The following is a 23,959-nucleotide window of genomic DNA, read 5'->3' as shown; positions in this document are numbered from 1 at the left end:
GAAAGGAGTTCAAAAGATATAGTGCGTGTATTCATATACCCAAACCTCCCTACCCTACTGCCTCCTCCCCCAGTCTCTCTGTTCTTATGATTACTCATCAGACACTGTCACTTTATAAAGCATCTTCTGCATGGCCACAGATACTTATGTAGTAACATTGATCCTAAATCAGAAAGGGAAAGAAGAGTGTGGAAAGTCAAGGAGGAGTTCAGGGAAGAGATGAAATGACTAAGATAATAAGACAAAAGACATCAATAAAGTATGTTGTGTTGTTGTTGTCTAAGTTGTTTAAGAAAATAATGATTAGACATCTCTCTGGAGGTAATAAAGTCAACATTTGGCCCTAACCTAAAGGCTCCTCTTTTATACCTAAGTTTTGGATTTGAACTCCTTGAAGGCAGGGAATATTTCATTTTTATCTTTGTATCTATAGTACCTAGCAGAGTACATGGCACATGACTGGCATTCAAATCCTTGTTGAATTGTATTGAATCTCTTAGTTGGTAAAGAATCACATGAAAATTCATAGTTAGATAAACCCTTAATCTCTCTATACTTTTGCCCTTAGTAATGGCAGACATACGCTTGTATAGAATTTTATATAGAATATTTGGCTAAAGTCTTGTATGGTCTTGTATAGAATATCTGGCTAAAAGGCAAAGGAAACTGTTTAGACTAATCATAGCTATATTACTCAATATAATAGCTACTACTTCTTTCTTCATACCATTAGTCAGTCAATCTGATCTCATAGGAGAAAGGAACACTCAGGAAAGCTGTAGTTATTGACCAAATGTGGACTATTTCTACTTATAATGAACTCTTTCAGAAAAGTGAAACATGGCTTTTTGCTTTCTCTTTTGTATAAGAAATATACAAAGTTGGAGAAGTATGTATGTCATATGTTGGCACCATCAGTATTTCGATAAGTGATAACCTATGAGGATAGTTTTATTCTATTTACTCGACTCACAAAATGCTATTTGCCAACCTGAGTATGTTTCCTGACAGTCAAACTTGGGCATTTCTGCCATTTGTCCTAATGATTGGTTTTGTTTTTAATAACTCTAGTTTAGCAAAGCCCTGGTCTTGAAAGTTGTCCAAAGCCTATTTGCATATAATCAGAGATATAGTCCAGCTATTAAAAGTGTGGGAGTTCTTGGTATAGGTGTTATTTGGCATACTCTTACATAAATCTGCATTGAGTTTACAAGTCTCAGTTTCTACTAAGCCTCTTCCAACAATTGCTCTCCAATCCAATGTAGGCTATTTGACATACTGAGAACAGAGAACAGAGAACAGATTTTGGTTAATCAACAATTTAGGATTTTTTTCTTAGCCACAAATGAGATCATCCTCATTATATCTAGGTTTATTTTTTTTTCTCTGCAGAAGATGACTTTTAGGATACTTTTGAAAATTGAAATATAGTGTCACTGCTAAAATGATTATTTCATCAATTGATGTTGCATCTGATGCTTATTCCACTAATCCCAGTCAAAGAGATAGCTGGGCAGGAAGCTCATTACTATAATGAGCTCCACAAGGCATTGCAAAGTTCCTTGCAATTATTTGGCACTCCAGGAGGGGATCATTTTACACTAAAGTATTTCACAACACAGATCATGCTTGTTGTGTCTTGTCTCCTCACTAAATGTGGCAGCATTCCACCCCCTTTCCCTCTCAATTTCCCCTTTAATAGTAAAACAATAATAATGAAGGCTGGTATCAGCCTAGAAATTTGAGGTGTAAAAAGCACATACATTATCTAATTTGATCTGGAAGGCAACCCTATTGGAAGCATTTATACCCATTCTCCACATGGGGACACTGAGACTCAATGAATTAAAGTGATTTGTCAAGGATCACATACCTAACAGAGTTAAAAGAAGGATTCAATCTAAGGTCTTTCAAATCTAAGTCCAGGTTCTCTGTCATGAAGATATTAATTATAATTTCATTCAGATCTGTTGTTTTATTGATATAGGAAACTCCTAGTTTGGAAATTCATTCCACCAATGTATATCAGCCACTGTTTTGGAGTATTTGGGATCCTGAGAGGCTATTACTTTTAAAATTTTTTAAATTTAAAATTTAACTTTTTCTGGATTGTACATATATTATACATATTTCCATAGAATTCATTTTTGAAAGTGAATAATCTTATAAAACTGTAATAGGTAACTTCTGGAAAAGATGAAGACCAGCTTGAGTGACAGATCATTGGTAGGGTATGCCCTTCAATTGGGGAATGGCTGAACAAATTGTGGTATATGTTGGTGATGGAATACTATTGTGCTCAAAGGAATAATAAACTGGAGGAATTCCAGGTGAACTGGAAAGACCTCTAGGAATTGATGCAGAGTGAAAGGAGCAGAGCCAGAAGAACATTGTACACAGAGACTGATATACTGTGGTAAAATCGAATGTAATGGACTTCTGTACTAGCAGCAATGCAATGACACAGGACAGTTCTGAGGGATTTATGGAAAGGAACACTACCCACATTCAGAGGAAGAACTACAGGAGTAGAAACACAGAAGAAAAACAAATGCTTGAACACTTGGGTTGATGAGAACATGATTGGGGATGTAGACCTGAAAAGACCACACCCATGTAACTATCAATAATGTGTAAATAAGTCTTGACTGACCACACATAATAAAACCAGTGGAAATGCTAATTGGCTACAGCGGAGGGGGGCAGGGGATGAAGGGGGTGAAGGGGAAAGTAAAAACATGACTTATTTGTAACCACGGAAAATTTTTCTAAAAATAAAAAATTATTATTAAAATTTTATTAAAAATTTTAAAAAATCTATCCTATTACTAGATAAGGCTGAGAGATAAACACCAACATCTGCCATCAAGAAGAAACACCACAATCCCATCCTTTCCTTTGGTCTAGACCAGGACAGGGTCTGAATAAGGTCTGTGAGGGAGAAAAGCATCTCCAGCCAGCTGACAACCTGTTGTTTATTGATTAGCCCATTCTAACTCCCATAGACTTAGCATAGTCATTCTCAACACCACTTTCCTTATCCTGAGCCCTACCCCTTTGAGTTTATAACATTAAACCCTTTTGAAACATAACCCAAGTGAAGATTGATATCTTTCTAAGAGCTAGAGAATAACTACAGGCAAAGGGGAAAGGGATTTACCCAGATCACAGTCAGTTAAAGTTATCTGAGCCAATACCAATAACCATTTTACTACAAACATTTATCCTTTACTTAACCCCAAGCCAAGAAACTAGGGGACCTGTGTGGAACAATACACAGCTTCCCACTTGATAAGTTTGGCTTGGGCACTGTTCACAGGGGCGAGTGCTTGGCTGAGCTGAACATTCATAAACCCTGGTGGGTACCAGCACACCTTGGTGGCCACCTAGGCATCCTAACCTCACTTAGCCTAGATCCATTTACCACCTGAGGATCATGGGGAAGCTTGTCAGGCCCAGCTTATAGAAGCACCTTCCATCATCACCCCACTGTGTGTATAACAAAACCCAAAACCCAAAACATATATCCAAATAAGTGATAAATTATGTTTTCATCTGCATTTCTACTTCAACAGTTCTTTCTCTGGAGGTGGATAGCATACTTTTTCATAAGTCTTTCGGAATTGTCCTGGATTTTTGTATTGTTATTAGTAGCAAAGTCTATCACATTTGATGGTATCACGTTCTCCTGGTTCTGCTTATTTCACTCTGCATCAGTTCACATGGGTCTTTCCAGTTCTCTCTGAAATCATCCTGTTCCTCATTCTATATAGCACAATAATATTCCATTATCATCATATACCACAATTTTTTCAGCTGTTCCCCTCTTGTGGACATCCCTTTAGTTTCCATTTCTTTGTCACCATAAAAAGTGCAGCTATAAATATTTTCATACAAGTGTACTTTCACACTTTTAAAAATCTCTTTGGGATTATAACAATATAACAACAACCACTAGTAGTGGTGTTACTGGCTCAAAAGGTATGCATTCTTTTATAGCCCTTTGGGCATAACCAAGTGACTTCATAGATAATATATATATATCCATGTTTTCCTGACTCTGCCTGACTTTCTTTCCACTATACTTCTATTCCATGTTTCTTATATGATAGCATTAATACTATAAAATTAATAATTTTAAAAATTATTCATGAAACACAAATATAGTGTAATTAATCATTAAGAATCATTAAGAATGTTAATAATTATAATTCAACATATAAAATACAAAAGTACAAACCAGACTCCTGCCCTGTATAGAAGACCTTGCCATTGTACAATAAATTATAGTGTTACAAAGTATTTTTGCATACATTATTTCATTTAATCTTCACAATATTTTGAGGTAAAGTAGAGCAAGTGTCATATTGATGGGGAAACTGATGTTGAGAGGAATTCAGTGAGCTACCCATCACCACACAACTATTATTACAACTTCTACTACTACCATTACTATTACAATAATAACTACTACTATACTATAACAACAACCACTACTACTGCTACTACTAGGCTGCCTGCTATTATTATTTCCAGTTGAAGTTGAAGCCTAGCAAAGTGAAACAACTTGCTAAAGTTACATAGCTAGTTAGTGGCAGAATCAGAATTACAACCCATATTGTCTGATCCCAGAGCATTGAGTTTTTAAATAGATTTTCAGGCCATAGAGTGGTTTCTAACAGAGCCACAGATTTTTTTTAAGTTCAAATGGAGAAGTTCCATTGCTCTAGCCAGTTTTCCACATTCAGATAGGAAAGCTTATGCTCACAAGTCTACATTACACTGGGAGTAGTGACAAAGTTGTGATCAAATGACCAGCTTTGTCAATGTTGTCCTTCCAAGAGGTAGATCCTTGATCTTCTGTTATTATAGTTGTCCACACCCTTCCAAAGTCTTTATCCAACCTCAGATACTTTTTCTCCAATGAGCTTGCATTTTATTTAAAACTTCTTTCCATTCAATGGCATTTGTATCCCAGCTGGGAAAGAAAAAGCAATCTGTCCTGGGGAAGTTAAAGTATGAGTCATGTGAAGATCAGGAGGTGGTGAGAAGGGAATAGTTGGTGGAACTCATTATGGAAATGTCAAACCAAATATCATATGTCCATTTGACTCTGGTCTCTAAAGCTCATGACATTTATTCCAACCCGGGATAGGATCAATTTAAATAAGGAAAAAGCTTCTCTACTTACCAAAAATGACAAAAAGGAAAGAAAGATAGATAGCACCAAGGAATTAATTTGAAAATGTTTGTGCATGTATTTTCTTTATTTTTAAAAATGGCTGCCAAATTTAATTTATCCTATGTTTACTTATTCCATAAAGGTTGTTCTTATTGTAAGGAATATTGATTCAAATTAGTATACTTATAAAATTCAATGGACTTATAAACTAAAATATTTTTTTGTTTATTTTTTACTTTCATGTCACCTTTTTCATATCACCATGAATTCCCAGTACTCTGCAAAATTAAAAAGTTTCTTGTAATAAAGAAAAAAATTAAATTCAATAAGCACATTGATTGTGTCCAGTAATGGATGCTACTTTTCACATCTGTAATGGTCTACATTTCTAATGAAAAAAAGGAAAATGTACCTCATTGTCATATCTCCAGGACCAAAACTGCAATAAAATAAAGCATAATTTAACTGATTTTAGTAATGATTATATTTATGTTATTACTCTCCTTATATATTATGTTCTTTTGGTTCCACATGTCTGTTAATTCATACAGATCTTCCCATATTTCTCTGAACTCCTCATATTCAGTGTTTCTTAATCCATAGTATTATTCCATTATATTCATGCATAGGGGGATTTAGGAGGCTCTAACTGTAAATATGGATTAGGAGTAAGGAGACCTGAAAGTGGCTTTCTTTTTCATTTGTTTTGTGGCAGCAGTTCTTTCCATTTGTGTTGTTATAGTCATGTAATATATGTGTTTTCTTATTTTATACTGGTGCTTTCTTGTCTTTGCTTGTCTCTGCATCAGTTCTTTAAAGCTTTTCCCTGCTTCTCTGAACATCATATTAATTTTATATTCCAGTAATATTCCATGACATTCATGTACCAAAATTTGCTAAATGATCCTTAACAAACTTTCCAGTTTTGAAACTTTATGATTTATATGAGATCCATTAGAACAAATGAATTCCCTAAGTGCACCCAGGGAGTTTTATCTCAGCAGTTTTAAAATCCTAGATTTTTCAACCCATATAAAAACTTTCTGGGGCAAGAGACTGGGAACAAGAAATGAGGGAAATGAAAATAGGCAGAGCTTTTGCTTTATCACCTGGATTAAATGTAGGTACCCAGGAGAAGTCAGCTTAAAGTTAGTAATTATTTTTATAATCGTCCTCACCTCCCTTTCTTTCCCACTTCTTTGTATATTCCTGATCACTTTCACATACCTTATCTTTCTCTTTCTTTAGGCTCTGAGAAGAAAAATTCCATCTCACCACTGGCATTAGGTAAGCCTAAACAACATGAAGAAGCTAGAATAAAATTAATAAAGCAGTTCTTTGATATTAATGAAACTAATAAAATAGCAAAGGAATTTGGTCCCACAATTTGGAGTCATCATATTGATGCTGACCATCAAATCAGAGCCTCTATTTTTTCCACTTCTAAAATGTTTTTAACTTCTCTGTAGAGTGCCTGATATTTTCTATGGCCTTCTTAAGCCAAAACTCTGCCCAGACAAAACCAGCTTGCAATCAAAGTGGCACTGTTCAAATTTGTATGTGCTATTTTGTTGTCAATATTAATAGGTATAACCAGCATTTATGTAGCACTTATTATGTGCCAGAGATTGTGCTAAATGCTTTACAATGATCTCATTTGAACCTCACAACAATCCTAGGAGGTAAATGCCATTATTATTCCCATTTTACAGATAAGAAAATGAGGACCAAAAGGGCTATTAGGTACCTGTCCAGTCACATAGATTCTAAGTGTCTAATACTGAATTTGAAATCAAGTCTTCCTGTCTCCTGGCCTGGAGTTCCCTACCTATTGTGCTACCTAGCTAGAATCTCAACACCCTATAGACAAAACGTAAAATTACTTTGACCCCTTCATGATTTATCATAAGTGAGATTTATAATGGAAGTAGGCTCATAAGCTTATACTAGCTATTGTACAAATTACTCTTATTGGAAGGAAGCCATTCATTCCTTCAATAGGTGTTTGAAAGGATCTACTATTTTTCACACTAGCTGTATGAAGGTAAAAATAAAATAGTTCTTGCCTTCAAAAAACTTACATTCTACTGGGAGGAAGGAAGAGTGGTTGGAATCCACACCTGAAAGGCAGTTCAATGGTTAAATTATTTTTTATTCTACAATGGGAAATTCCATTAAGTTAATTTTTATGAAGATTTAGAGGAGTAAAAAATAAAGCTTCGAAAATCAATATAAGCTCCCCTTCAGCATTTGGGTGTCCTTGAAACAGTGCCTGTCTCTGCAAGACCAGCTTTGGCAAGAAACAGAATGCTGAGCTAGGTGACATCATTGCTGGAGCTTCAGAAGTTTAATTTCTCAAAAACAAAACACGTATGAACTTGACTCATCTGCATAGAAAATTCTAGGGTTTTTGTTTATTTTATTTCTTGGATTATGTACTACTTTCATTTTTATTTATATAGTAACTCACTGAGTATTTCTTTTTTCTTTCTTATTCTTTCTTTTACTATGATGCTATAATCAAGGCAAACCTGGCCAGAAACTCATTTATTTCCATTGTTTAGCTTAAAATATTCAAGAACCTTGGAAAAGCATAATGTTTAGTGGCTGTAGGAACTGAAACAACTAGAACTGTTATTTTCTCCCTTTTTGGGAGCATAGTTTCTCTGCACACAGTAGAAGCTCAATAAAAGTTATTGCATTGACTTGAGGTTGAATGAAGAGAGGTTTTATGAGAGAAGGCTGCCTGGAGGAAGGCTAGAGGCTATTGGGTAGAATCAGGAGGACCATTGTTAGGGAAGCTACAAAAAAAGTGAAGGGTCACTTTTACAAGGTCAGTGATAGAGAAGAGACAGAAGTAAGAAATGTGGGTGGAAGATAAGGAACCTTTTTTTTCTGTCTTTGATCTCTTTGAGGCATAAATTCCCAATTATGGATCTGATAAGCTGGGTCAAAGGGAATGAATAACTTAGCCTCTTTCCTTTTGGATAATGCCATTTTGTTTTTTAAAATAGTGCCATAAATGTTATTGACAAAGTTCTCAAAGAGCTGCCAAGAGCCTCATAGAGGACATGGCATTGGCAACTTGGTGGAAAGGGGTCTTTGATTGGAATCTATGACTTTACCTCCCTCCCCTCCCCTATGTTCTTCCTAGTAATCCTAGATCCTGTACCCTTACATCTAAGGTTTGTCCCCTTGGTCTCCTTTGTAAAGGAAATATACTTTGCAAACTTGACTCAGCAAAACTATTCGTTTTTATGTCTTTTTGGTTCTTTCCTAAAGTTGAGAGAAGTGTTAAGATTCTACCATTGATTATGCAATACAGATTTATGAATAGATAGGACACTGCAAAGAGGCATAGTCATAGGCTAGAATATACTTAAAATTATGAGGTGAAAAATAAGATTTGGTGTAGATGAACTGGAAATCACAAAACCTGGTTTCCATTCCTGGTTCTTCCTCTAACTAGCCATTGACCATTGGTAAAATGGAAGGGACAGAAAGTCACTTTTTCTTTGTGATTTGTGAAGAGTTAGGGCAGTTATAAGAAATAAAATTAATATAAGAGGATAGGTTTAGAAGTATTAGAGTTTTAAAGGGCTTATTGATAGCCATTTAGGAAAATGAAGTCATGTGCCTGTTTAAAGGGACCCACCATTTACTTGCTCTTCCTATCCTGGCTCCTGATCCACAATCAGAAAAGAGGAAGTACCAACCCAGGCACTCACTATTTAACCTTCTGTTTACGTTATTAGGTAATTATCTATATCATTTATGTAATCCAGGAATCATGGGAAATGTAGTTTTAAAGAGCCCTAAATGTCCACAGGAAATTTAGGTCAGGGACCTCAAAATTAGTTCAAGGACCCTCAAATTTCCAATATCACACAGTGCATGGCACATTTTTGTTGTTCAGTTATTTTAGTCATATTGGACTCTTCATGACCCCATTTGGGGTTTTCTTGATATTGAAGTAGTTTGCCATTTTCTTCTCTAGTTCATTTTACAAATGGGAAACTGAGGCAAACAGGGTTAAGTGATTTTTCTAGAATCACAACTAGTGTTTGAGACCATATTTGAACTCAGGATGATGAGTCTGACATATAATAGGTAGTCAATAAACATTTGTCTTCTTTCCTTCCTCCTAACAGGGGGTCAGACTCAATGGCCTCTCCATTCCTTTCAAAAGGGAAAATATACTACTATTCATATAATACTTTGATTAAACTAGGCAAAGACTATTGTCTCATTACCTGAGCTTTGAGCTTTATAAAACAGCAAGCCTTAATATATACCCAAAATTGGGCTACCTCAGTAGAAAAAAAGTAGAAGGAAGCAAATAAGTATTTATGAAGTGCTTATTATGTTCTAGGTATTGACTAAAATACTTTAAAATACTATCTTATTTTGGGCATTTACATGATTCAGTGGATAGAGTGTTAGGCCTAGAACTGGGAGGAACTGGGTTCATATCTGACCTCAGAGACTTCCAAGCTGTGTAACTATGGGCAAATCACTTAACCCCAATTACCTAGCTCTTACTGCTCTTCTGTCTTGGAACCAATACTTATACTAATTCTAAGAAAGAAATTAAGGGTTAAAACATATAAATCTCATTTGACCCATACAACAAACCTTAAAGATAGATGTTATTATTACTCACATTTTACACTTGAGGAAAATGAGGCAAACAGGAATTATGTGACTTGTCCAAGGTCATATGGTTGGTTAAGTAACCCAAGTCACATTGCAACTTGTCTTTTTCATCTCCAGGCCCACCAAGTTATAATAATAAAAAATGTGGAAAAAATATACAATATAAGTTCTACCTTATTTTATTCATTGATAGGAGATATTTGAATATCAACATTTCCTTAATGATGGGTCTCAGATTTTGAAATATACCATCAAGGACAGAAAATTAGAAAAACGGCTCTTTAGATCTACCAAAAATAGTTTTCTCGATGACCTTTAATGTAATTTATTCTATTTTTTAAATCTATTTTTCATTTTATTATTTCAAAACTGTCCACTACTATACATCTGAGTACCCATATGATGATGTATCATCTCTTGGTTATTGATCAGTAGGGTAAAAGAAAACATGTATAGTAAGTCATTTTGACATTTAGTAAATTGTAAATATCTACTGTAAGCTTATGGTCTTACTATCACCTATAAACTTATTATAGCCAATAAAAATCACTCATTTTATTCATGAATAAATGTTTATCTATTAATGCAATATTTATAAATAAATAATGAATGGCTCCCTTCCAACAAGGGTCATTTGAATAATATCCAATGATAAATCATAATGGGGTCAAAATAGTCTAAGACTGTCTATCGGATACAAAGTTTGTTAATTTTGTTGTTGTTGTTTTTTCTAATGGACAACAGAATACTTTAGTAGTATAACTGGTTTTCTCCAGGTGACTCCCAAAGTGGCAAACACGTGAAAGAAGAAATCTAGCCAGATTAATCACCTCTACATAAACCAGAGCTGATATTCTGAAGGAATCTGAGATATAAAGAAGTAGGTCCTCATGACCTCAGAGACAAAGATCTTGGTGCTTCTCCAAAGATGATGGACTTCTCTGTCTTTCCTCAGTGAGAAGAAACAATGTACTGACTTCCTCCCTTTCACCACCATTTCAGCCCATCTAGCACATGACTTCCTGTTGAATATTTATATTTAGCATAAAGTATGTGCTTATTTTTCTTTGGGTTCTTTTAAGTGCCCCGTTTCTCAGTTACATAATTTCCATGCATTTTTAAAAAATAATAAGCTATAGGTTATGATTTTTAAAAGCATAAGGCAGCATGCTATAATGGATAAAGGACCTGGCTTGGAGTCACAGACACTTGGGTTCAATCCTTACCTTTAAGATAAATTAGCAATTTGACTATAAGCCAGTCATTCAATTTCTCAAAGCCCCCAAGAAAACTCTTTATAATTATAAGTTACAGTGGAATTACTGGTTTGCATTATTGAGGGAAAATTCCTTACATCAATGAAATCACATCTGTTCATTGTTGTTCAGTTGTTTTTCAGTCATTAACTCTTTATGAGCCCTCGTGGGGTTTTCTTGGCAAAAGATCCTAGAGTAGTTTGTCATTTCCTTCTCTAGCTCATTTTACAGATGACAAACGGAGGCAAAGAGGGGTAAGTGACTTGCCCAGGGCCACAAAGCTAGCAAGTTTCTGAGGCCAGATTTGAACTTATGAAAATGAGTCTTCCTGATTCTAAGCCCAGTGCTCTATCCATTGCACCACCTAGCTGCCCCTAAAAAGGGGCCAGAGGTCATATGTGATTGTCTTACTTTGTATAATATCTAACACTTTGCCATGTACAACTAAGATCTTTAAATGTTTTCATTGACATCTTGCTTTTATATCACCTTCATTTCTAAATATATCCTTTCTCTCAAACTTACTTATCCATCAAGTAATCCACTTGTAATAGGGGTGGGAAATCAGTCCAGTAAAACTAATCAGCACATAAAATGTGCAATATTTTAGACCCATAATCCCCCACTTCTGCAAAGAAGGGTGGCATGATCTTTGTCATTGCTATTTGATTAGAACTGAAAGAGAAACTGTCGCCCTTTATCAGTAATATATGGCCCCGTCTAGTCCTGAACATTGAGCAATAGTTCTTCCCAGGGACAAATAGCTTCCTTGGTTTGTTTATTTCCCCTCCTCCTTTTAAGTGAAAGTTATTAAGCTCTAATAACACATCATAAAACTATACTATAGACTATGAGAGATAGTAAAAGAGAGATAGGAACAAAAAATAAAATGTAGGGTATAATCTGTATGATCAAGCATGGAGGAGCTACGGAAGCAGTGACTTTTTTTAAAGCCCTAATCAACAAAATCTAGGACGCAAGGGTTCCAACCTCGCTACTCAACATGTTATAAGATGCTTCTATGTCTCTGGATTTGATTTTGAGAGGCCTGTCTGGGTAGTAGAATTCAGTCTGTGTTCTGATTAGATTCAAGTTAGCAGTTGGGAGGGAGGGTTCGTAGTTCATGACCACAAAAAGTCAGTCTGTTCTCTGAGGTGGGGGCCTGGAGCCAAGCAATTTAGAATAACCAGGTCATTGGCCCAGTTTATCTTGGCCCAGTCGAAGGCATGGTTCCACTCATTGTCTTGGCTCCCTATGGTGATTATATGAGCCATGGGAATTGAAGTTGGAAAAAGAAGTAACAGGTTATCTGAGCCAGCTTCCTCTCTCTATAACGGGACCAATGATGTGGTCTTTGGTGTCTTTAGCAGCATGGTTCTCATTGCTTTTCCTTGAAAGGTCAGTCTGTGATGACCATCTCACATTCAGGAAGTTTGTTTCAGTGCATTCCATCTAATTTTGGGTTTCCTTAATTTCATCTCATTTTTTAGCATATTGGCTTGAACTGTTCCAAATGACTCTCTGTTCCCCTGGTAATCCAAAGAGACAGAAACTCTTTGCTGATATAGAAAAGTAGGGCTGAAGCTAGACAGGAATCAGCAAGTTATAAAACATTTCCCCAGCCAAGGGTCAGAAAAGCCAACTCTAGATTGGTTTTCCTCTCCATGTTGGTACATCGTGTGATGGACCTTAGTGAGATGGATGACCTTAGTAAGCTCTTGATGCCCTTTACCTCTTTTTGGCTCCATCCCCAGGTTTGTCTGTAACTATATTGGACTATCTATTATCTGTTTGAGTGGAACACAGTATTTGCAGAGATACAATAGAATAAAAGAAAGAGAATCACATGATTCACTAGCCTGTAGCAGTCATCCCAAGGTAAAAGGAGCTATTTTCCATACTAGGAGGGGCAGGAACATCCGAAGGTCAGGAAGCACACAGCCCCAGGGACCAGATAAATGTAGTATCCACCCTGTCCCATGTTGTGCAGTGGACACGAGAGTTGACTTTGGGGGCATTTACTGTCACAAGTTATGCTAAGAGACTCTGGAGGCTGAGGAAGGGAGTGAAGGGGAGGCGTATGGATATTATAAGCATGAATCACTTGATATCATGCTCTGTATAAAGATGAAGGTGATACCATGTCCAACAATTTAATGTCTGTGAGTTTTACTTATTTATTTTTGACAAGGGAGAAATTTTAGGACTTCATATAATTCTTCCCCTTGTAATTATAAAATGATCAAATTTTGCCACTTCAGGGCAAGTCCCAGTTTTTTTTTAATAACCTGTGACAACTAGAGGATATGGTCCTGGTAGGAGTAGATAAGCTTTAAAGCACTACAGTTATTTTGTGAATAACCATATCAAAATTAAATGAAATGATATGGTAGCTGGTAAAACAATTCATAATATTTTAACTTAGCCTGGTGTACCTTTTCTGAAACTTGCTGAGGAAGAGTTTCAGTTTATTTCAAGAGCATCAAACCAACAATAAGGAAAATGAAGGGGTTCGAGTGTAACTAACCCTTGATTTCATACCCTGCCCCAATATTCCATCCATAATTGGAAATATGATTAATGTAAGTCAATATAGTCTTCCAGTTTAAATTCCTACTCTGAGCTCATCTGTATCTGATTCTTCTTTTATTATCTTAAATGTTAATCATTCCTCTATTTATATCTCTACTTTATCTTGTTTCTGTCTTGTTTGTATATAGTTGTTAAATGTTATTGCTTTCATTTGACTATAAACTCCTTGAGAGTAAGAACTGTCTTTTGTCTTCCTCACCTCATATTTAACACAAAGACTAGCATCTATTAGAGGCTTAAAAATGTTTATTGGTTGCTTGACTAAAATATTTGGTTAAAAAAAAAACACATACGATAATTATTTTCCAAACCAGAAGTACCGGCAGTTGTTGAAGGGACTTACCTCCAAAGAAACTCTGTGTTTTGATAAAGAGAAGGCTGAATGTTGGATCCAAAAACCTGGGTTTGAATTCTGGCTCTACTATTTATTACAGTTGTCACCTTAAACATGTCTTCTCCCTTCCTTTAGCCTCATTTTCCTTATCTATAAAATTAAAAGTGGGTGTTGTAATGTCAGTTCTTATTTACTAAAGGACACTTCTTGAAGTTTCTCCAAAATCCTTTCTCTTGCTTACATTCGGGATGAATTGGTTAAATACAAATAGATTGCCTATTTCAAAATAAGATGGAAATGAATGGTGAAATGGATTTAGAGACAAAGATATGAGTTGAGTTTCAGAAAATATTGAAATTTTAAAAGTGACTTACTGTACATCTTTTGTTGGATCATAGATATATATATATAATGTGTCTATTTCAAATGTAGCTCACATAGAGGCAAGAATAGACATCTCTAGCTTCTCCTCCTCCAAGTCTTCTCCAAAGGAGACTGTGATTCCTGCCAGGAGGAGGAAGCAGAAGGTTGGGATCAGAGGTTGGCCACTCTCTACTCCTCCGAAAAAGAAGGAACTGAGCTAGAATTAAAGCTATCTGTTCCCTTAAATATTAGTCAAGGGCATTGTCATTTTAAGGTTTAAGTTAACTCTTGGTTGCTATCCATTAATGGAAAAAGGCAGACTCCCGGTCTTTATATCCAAAGTTTTAACCCCTTCCCACTAGATGCCAATTTTACAGCAAATATAGATAGCAAATATCAAAGAAACTAGTTTATCTAAATCAATAGTAAAACAGGAATTAGAAAGTACAAAAATGAAAATGTTTATCTGACAATACAGTTTGAAGGAGCTCATCCATTGGCAGATATTTCAATTCAACAAAGAGAAAGAGTTTCCATTGCAGGAAGCTGGAAATGGAGATATGATTGAAGTTCTACAAGTTGGCTTCTTCCCAGAATGTTTCTCTTTGTGGCCCCAAAGAGAGACAGGAATTTCATGTGTCTTCTCCTGAAGGCAGAAAAGCCAGAGGAAACTCAAGAGTTTAGATTTCTCTTCTCTCTAGTTCTTGCCAATACTCTAAATGTGTAGGGTATTGAGTGATCAATTTCCACCAATGAAGAGAGAGTCCCACACAATGGACTTTGGGGATCAAATCACAGATGTAAAACTAAAGGACTCTTAGAGACCATTTAGTTCAATCCACTTAATTTATAGATGAGAAAAATGAAGCCCAGGAAGGTTAAGTGATTTGCCTAATGTCAACAGGTACCAAGCATCAGAGATTAGATTTGAACCAAGGTCTTCTGTTTCCACATTCAGTATTCTTACTATCCCACATTTTCTTTTGAACACAATGAGAATGGAAAATTTTTAAGAAGGAGTTACTCACATTCTATTGTAACAAGTGTTTATGAGATATTTACTACAAATGAGAACATTTTATTAAATGAAGCCTAAAATTTCATTGGTACAGGGAACTCCCAGTGAGAGACTCCAGATGAGAAAACTCCCTGAATCAATGCAATGAGGCAACTGCTGCTGTAGGACTTAAAGTCTTAGAGGGTTGGCCGGAACACTGAGAAGTAAAATGATTTCCCCAGAGGCACATGATCAATATATATCAAAGGCAAGATTTGACCCCACATTTTCCTGTCCCAGTGGCCACTAAGAGTGGTGCTGCCTCTCAAATCATAATAGTTTTTTTTTTTAAAAAAAAAGGGGAAATAGACTACTTGAGGACACCATTAGAACATTCTCTGTTTTTGGTCTAAAATAAACACGATTGTCAGTCTCTTAGATCTCTTTGCATTCTAAAGTTATGGTCTTATGATCTTTCAACTATAATTACTTAGTGTAGAGATTGAGACCCCAAGATCAAAAAGGCTAAATATAGAATGACAGCATGTTATTAGCATTGTTTTTCCCTTCTCTATAAATATGTACTAATTGCAGGACGTCCATCTTATTCAGGGGATACTTAGAATAGCTCTCAGCAAAACGGGAGACTGCAGAACAATATATCTTGAGTCATGAGATTTTGGATTCAGTGAGTCAGCCTTGGAGTGGTATGCACTCTATCCTTAATCTGCTAGTGGCACTGGGCCCCTGTTCCAGCTTCATTAATTTGACTCTGGGTATCATGAGGATGGAAATAGAAAGGTGCTGAAACTTTGAAAGTGAAAAAAAATTATATAATATTCAACATTACAGAATTTTATTTATAGATATATCTTGCTAAAAATTTAAGTGTTCTCCAAAAAGATAAAAAAATGGGGAAAGAACCTACTTGTACAAAAATATTTATAGTTGCTCTTTTTGTGGGAGCAAAGAATTGGAAATTGAGGGGATATGTCCATTAACTGGGAAATGGCTGAACAATTTGTGATGTAAGATAGTGATGGAATGCTATTGTGCTGTAAGAAATGATAAACAAGATAATTTCAGAAAGAGCAGAAAAGATCTACATGAACAGATGCAGAATTTCTAAGCAAAACCAGAAGAATGTTGTACACACTAATAGCATTATTGTGGAATGATCAACTGTGATAGGCTTAGCTGCTCTCAGCAATATAATGATCCAAAACAATTCTGAGGGACTTATGATAAAGAATGCTATCCACCTCCAGAGAAAGAACTGTTGGAGTTGGAATGCAGATCAAAGCATTCAATTTTTCACTTTAATTTAATTTAGTTGGGTTTTTATTTGGGGGTTTTGGTTTTATATGATTATTCTCTTTACAAAAATGAACAATATGGAAATGTTTCACAGGCTAATACATACATAACCCAGACTGAATTGCTTGTCAGCTCCGGGACGGTGAAGGTTTGAAAGAAGGAAGGGAGACAATTTGGATCATATAACTTTGGAAAATTGATGTGGAAATTTGCTATTATATATAATTGGTAAAATAAAATATCTTTATAAAAATAAATAAAATGCAAAAACATTTTAATGCTTATAACTGTTCTATTAGATAAAAACACATATTATAATTAATTGTTAAATATAATTTACATTTTACATTCAATCTTCAGATACTTGCATAAATGTATAATATAAATATTGAATAAGCATTTAGTTGGAATGGTAGATAGAGTGCTGAGCCTGGTGCCAGGAAGCTGGTCAGTCATTTTTCAATCATGTCCAACTCTTTGTGACCCCATTTGGGGTTTTCATGGTAAAGATAATGGAGTGGTTTGCCATTTTCTTCTCCAGGTCATTTTATACATGTGGAAATTAAGACAAACAAAGATAAGTTCACTTGCTTAAGGGTCACACAGCCAGTAAGTATCTGAGGCTGGATTTGAACTCAGGTCTTCCTGACTTGGACACTTATTTGCTGTATGACCCTGGGCAAATTTCCACATCTCTAAAATGAGCTAAAGAAAGAATTAGCAAATCACCCGAGTATCTTCATCAAGAAAATCCAAATGAGGTTTATAGTATATTTAATTAAGTCAAGAAGCAGTTATTAATCACTAACTATATGACAAACAATGTTTGAACATGACAAAAAAGGGTTTGGAAATGGAAAATGAAGCAAAACATACTCCCTGCTTTTAAGGAGCTCACAGTCTAATAGGGGAAGTAAGATAAAAACAATTAGATACAATCAAGATGTTTTTGTTGTTTAGTCAGGTCAGTCCTGTCTGACTCTTTGTGACCCTATTTGGGTATTATTGGCAAAGATACTAGAGTGGTTTGCCATTTACTAATCCAGCTCATTTTACAGATGAGGAAACTGAGGCAAATAGGGTTAAGTGACTTGCTCAGGGTCATACAACTAGTAAATGTCTGAGATTGAATTTGAACTCAGGTCTTCCTGAATCTAGGACTAATGCTCTATCTACTGTGCTACCTAGTTGCCCACAAACAAGATATGTGCCGGAAAAATGGAATGCAATCTCAGAGGGAAGGCACTAGCATTAAAAGGAATGGAAAAGGAATCCTGAGAAAGGTGGGATTTCAGCTCAGACTTGAAATAAATTAAGAAAGTCAGAATATAGAGATGGAGAAAGTTCTAAGCACGAGGGATATTTGCTACACATAGCTTTATCACACAAAACTTTTGATTACCCAAAAAGTCTTTTCCCCTGCCAACAGGCTAAACTTGACCCTCAAGTAAATCTGAATATCCCCTCTGGATCATTAAATGGGGTATTGGCAAACTCATCATCCCTTTATTTAATGAAGATGAGGTCAAGATTAAAGACCATTCCTAAGAAATTAAGTGGAAGAAAAATGATGTGAAGTTCTGAATTGGCAAATCATAAAGGCATGTGATAGTTTTCATTTTAACCCTGCCTAACCCTGTCTCCACAATTATCCTGTACCAGTAATCTGGTATATTCACAGCTGATTTTCATAGTATCATAGGATTTTAATTCTTTAGAAGGGATCAGAACCAAATCCTTCATTTTATAGATGAGGAAACCATTTGGTAACCCAAGTTTGAGGTAATGGGAAAAATACTATATGCAGTCAGGAAGACCTCAGTTCAAATCTTGCCTTTAATATTTGTTAGCTGTGTAAATATAGGCAATCACTAAACCAATGTAAGTTTCAACTTAAATAAACTGGTCAAGTAAAGAAAATGATAGCTCTAGTAAAACCTCACTGCATTGTTAGAAGGATTGATAAAATGAAATGTACACAAAGCACTTTGAAATTTTGTGTCCTTTCCATATTATCCAATTGTCCGTCATCTCATCTGGGTTTTTTGTCATTTCCTTCTCCAGATGAGATTTTTTTTTTTTTACAGATGAGAAAACTGAGAGTAACAGGGTTAACTGACTTGCCCAAAGACAAGCACAGATAATAAGGGTCTGAGGCTGAATATGAACTCAGGTCTTCCTAACTCCAAGTCCACTTCATTCTATACATGGTGCCACCTAGCTGCCCTCCTATGCAAAAAGTTGTTATTATTAAATGATTTGTCCTTGATCACACAGATAATTCAGCAAGTAGTTCATTCTCTCAGTCTAGTATCTTAACCTAAACGAGGCCATTTTAAAACAAAAATATTCAGCTAGCTCTTTCCAAATTCAGAACCAATGGCTTTTGTGTAGTATCAGTGCCTCTTTTAACAACTCCCCTTGCAAGTTTCAGCTCTTCAAAGTTTCCTGTCAGTTCTAATTGGTTCTAATTAACTCATTAACAGAACCTAGAAGACTGACTATGTGTATGTCCAATTGCTTCTCTATAGCTATCCCAGCCCCATTGCCAGTTCTCCCCATTTTCCATTTCTCAAAGTGATCTAGAGATTGGCTTTTCCCAGCTTCAGGAGAAAGGATGGAGCAGCAGAAAAAAACAGACTCCAAAGTCAGAGGACCTGTATTTGGATCCTGTCTCTTATATTTACTAAATGTATGACCTTGAACAAGGCTGCTAACCTTCCTCAGCCTCATTTTCCTCATCTGTATAAAGAGGAGATTGAAATAGATGACTTGTAAGACCCTTTTTTAAGGCAATAGCTTGGTGGATAGACAGGTGGTCCTGGAGTCAGGAAGGCTTGAGTTCAAATCCAGCTTCAGAGATCTACTAGCTATATGTCCCTGGACAAGTCACTTCTGTCTGCCTTAATCTACTGGAGAAGGAAATGCCAAATCACTCTAGTATCTTGGCCAAGAGGCCAAGAGAACACCATGGACAGTATGATCCATAAGGTCATAAAGAGTCAGAAATGATTGAAAAACCACAAGATTCTTTTCATTTCTTGATCTTTGGTGCCCACCATTTCCATTTGATTTTTGATACCATTGCATTGTATCATAATGCCTTTCCCTATTATGAGTTCAAGGTCAAACATCGCAAGACAAACAAAAGGTTTCTTTCTAGAATTACAAAGGTTCATAGAGAAATGAAATATGAAAGCAACATGACTGTGCTTGGTGGTGTCAACTGACCATTCTGGTAGGCTAAGGAATGGTGTTGCTCTGCTGAAGGGACTTCTTTGTGACTTGGGAAATTCTGACCTTGGGAAGATCTTTCAGAGAGCTTTAGCTAGCCACTGGGGATGTTGACCAACAGACAAATTTTACCTGAGCCCAGAAATTCACAGTCAAAAAACATTTTCTTCAAGACAGAAGTATAAAGATTAAATTGAGCAAACTTCAACTCCACTCATTGTCCTTCTTCTCTGCTCATGGTCCTTCTTTTCCATGCTATCTGCAACACAAAAAGATTGCATGCCTCTTTGACCTGGTCCAGGTTGTTTTTCTTAGTCCAAAGATTATAATGTAGATATCAGTGAAGTACAAGATATACAGTTGTAATAATAATGGTGCAGATAGGACCATAGAATTGCAATGGAATTCAAAGGTCATCCAGTCCAACCTCAGCATCTATTCAGGAATCTTCTTTGAAGCATTCCTGATAGGGCTGTTGCTTGAATATTTCCATTGACCAAAAATTATAATAGTTTCCTAATTAGTCTCCCTATATCCAACCTCTCCTTTCTCCAACAATCTTCCAGAGTTGTCAAAATTGGTATTTCTAAAGCATAGATCTGGCTACATCATTCTCCTGCTCAAAGAACCCCAGTGTTTCTTTATAGCCTCTACAATAAAATTATAGAACTATTTGTCATTTTTTAAAAGCCCTTTGGAACCTAGCTCAAGCCTACTTTTTTTTTAACCCTAACCTTCTTTCTTAATTTCAATTCTAAGACAGAAGGGTGGCAAGAGAAAGACAACTGGGTTTAAGTGACTTGCTCAGGGTCACACAGTGAGAAAGTGTCTAAGGTCAAATTTGAACTCAGATCCTCCTGACTCCAGGCCTGGCATTTTATCTCAGGTTACTGTGTTACCCAACTGCCCCAGCCTAGCTTTTTAATGTGCTCATCTATCACTCTTCTTCTCATGATCCAAAGCCCAGCCAGACTGACCTACCTGATGCTCCCCAATGAGGACATTCTATTTCCTACCAGCCTTGGCACAGATTTTACCCCCATGCCTGGAATACTTTGCTTTCTGATCTCCACCATTCAGAATTCTTTGTTCTCTTCAAATTTCAGCCCATGCACCCCATCTTTCAAGATACTTTCCCCTCTTCTGTTTTCAGTGTCCCCCCACAATGAAAATCATTTTGTATCTATGATATATTTGCTTTTCTGTGTATGAATATAGTGTATTTGCTGTTACCACCATCCAGAGCTTGAGCTTCTGAGGGGAAGTCCTGTTTCACTTTTCTATTTATATCACAAGTATCTGACACAGAAGCCAGCACATAGTAGGTGTCAGGGTGGTGTTCCACCAAATGGAGCTAAGCTGAACTGCTTGGTGAGTCAGTGTAAACTTGCTTAGCCCACTGTGTCTAGCCAACCCCAGACCATTCTTCACATGAATCTACACTGGACATCTTATATATAGCTTGCCGTGCATTCACAAGTATCTTATCTTTTGAACTCTTATGCCCCAAATAGTAATCAAATAAATATAGTTCTTACTTCTTCTTAACTCCTCTGTGGCTCTATTCATCATTCTTGTGATTCCTTAGATCAGCGTTTCCTTCCCTACCCTTACTTCCCAATTCGTATTGCCTCTTCCTATTAGAATATAAGCTCTTTAAGGCATTTGTATTTGTCTCCCTAGCACGTTGTCTGGTATAGAGTAGATGATTAATAAAATCTCTTTCATTTATTTATTCATTCATGCTTAATGAATGCTTATTGGACTAGATCAAGATACTTTCTCTTCTAATCTTTAAAAATTCTTGTCTATACCAAGACTAAATGCACGTCCTTATGATTTGTACCTACCCCTTGGGTATACACATGCCATCTGGAGCCACACAAGATGAGTCTAGACTCTCTTTTATTTTTTTAAAACCCTTATTTTCTGTCTTAGATTCAATACTAAGAATTAGTTCTAAGGCAGAAAAGCAGTAAAGGTTCATCAGTGGGGGTTAAGAGATTTGCCCAGGGTCACACAGCTAGGAAGTGCCTGAGGCCAAATTTGAACCTAGGATCTCCCATCTCTAAGCCTGGTTTTCAATCAACTGCCCCTCTAGACCCTCTTTCAGATGACAACATTAGAATCATAGATCTAGAGCTAACTAGGTTCTTTGAGATCAATTAAACTAGATCATCCCCAACATCTGTGTTACAAAGTTTATGAATTTATTTTCTCATAAGAGAAGTTAGGGATCCTTAAAGGTCATTGGGTCCTATTTTCTGGATGGCATCAATTTAAATGCAATTTAAATCATCCCACTCAGCTTTATTTAACAGACGAAGAAACTGAGTGCCAGAAGTGACTTGCACAAAGCCAAATATTAGGCAGTTAGTTGAGATATGATCCTAAGTGTTCCTACTCCCAATTTAACACTCTTTCCACTGTACCAATGGAAACACTGGAAAGCAAATAACCCAGCTTCTACCTGCCAGCCTCCTCGTGTTATAAAAGGAAGAAGTGGCCAGTTTGGGACTCATCCAAACAAGTCTTCCTCTCTACCTTGCTGGCAGTGGATAAACCATACTTGAACAACATACCAGTGGCATGACCAATTATTTGGGTTTTTCTCCCCTGTGAACATATTGTAGCCACCAATTAGAGAGCTCCTAAAATTACGGCTTCTAAAAGAATGTAAATGCTTGCTTTAGAGCAAAAAAACCTTGTGCTAGAAAGCTTCTGTATTTGCTTGTTCATTTGGTTGGATTTAGCAATTAAGGAGCCCCCACTACTCTGAGACTGGCTCATTAAGCTTTAACCTTCCTTGAAGACTTTCTGTCCCTTTGTTCCCATGTCCTCAGGTGGCACTCTTGGCTCAACCTTATGAAGTTTGACCCCAGCTCCAATTACCATAGTATGACCTCACTTACATTACATAACAGCAGTCAAACTCCCAGGCATCCAACTTAATCCGATAAAAAGCTTTTTGAAGTTAATCCATTGCCAATTCTGTCAAAATAATCCTTCAGGTCCCCCTAAAATCAAAGAAAAACATTGGTTCCACAGGGTCACCTGTCTCCACTCACAGTCCAGTTCCCTAGATGTTCCCCTTGATCACACTGTCTCTTAGGAAGGTGGAATTAGAGACAATGTGAAGTAGGAAAGGAAACTGTGACAGTCTGTGTTCTGAACCAAGAACCTTGCTCTAAATCTTCCTTTAGCTTTCCTCTAGAGACGAAGGGAATGAGAGAAGATAGAGCAGCTCAATGTGTGCATCTGTGTTCGTATACATGTAAACTAAGATTTCTTGTGTGCTATCTCCAGTGCAAAGGGATGGGGAAGCCTCTGTCACTCATCCATGTGGAATATCAAACTTAGAATCATCATTTACTTAGAGCTGGAACCTTAGAGGTCATCTATTCTACCCCTTCCACATCATTTTATAGATGAAGAAATTGAGCTCTGCATTGGTTAAATGACTTGCTGAAGATCATAAAGAATGTAAATGTCAAGATTTTAACCCAAGACCTTTGATCCCAGACACATCCCCAATATCTATTTTTTTAACTCTTACTTTCTTAGTAACAATTCTAAGACAGAAAGGGAAAGGCTAGGTAAACAGGATCAAGTGACTTGCCCAGGGTCACACAATTAGGACATATCCTAGGCCAGATTTGAAACTCAGATCTCCTGACTTCTGGACTAGTGCTCTCTCCAATGGGTCTCCAAACATCCCCAACACCTGTGCTATACAGTTCATGAGTTTTTTTTGTTTGTTTGTTTGTTTTGTTTTTACTCAGAGAAGTTAAGAACACTTAAAGGTCATTAGGTCCATACTCCCTATTTTCTTGATGGTTTCAACTTAAATCATTCCAATCAGCTCTATCCTTTTCTTACAGATAGGAAGGAAACCATCAAGAAAGAAAGAAAGAAGGAAAGAAAGAAAGAAAGAGAGAAAGAAAGAAAGAAAGAAAGAAAGAAAGAAAGAAAGAAAGAAAGAAAGAAAGAAAGAAAGAAAGAAAGAAAGAAAGAAAGAAAGAAAGAAA

Source organism: Gracilinanus agilis, chromosome 4, assembly GCF_016433145.1.
Source record: "Gracilinanus agilis isolate LMUSP501 chromosome 4, AgileGrace, whole genome shotgun sequence".
Lineage (NCBI taxonomy): Eukaryota > Metazoa > Chordata > Mammalia > Didelphimorphia > Didelphidae > Gracilinanus > Gracilinanus agilis.
This window is presented reverse-complemented; position numbering follows the sequence as displayed.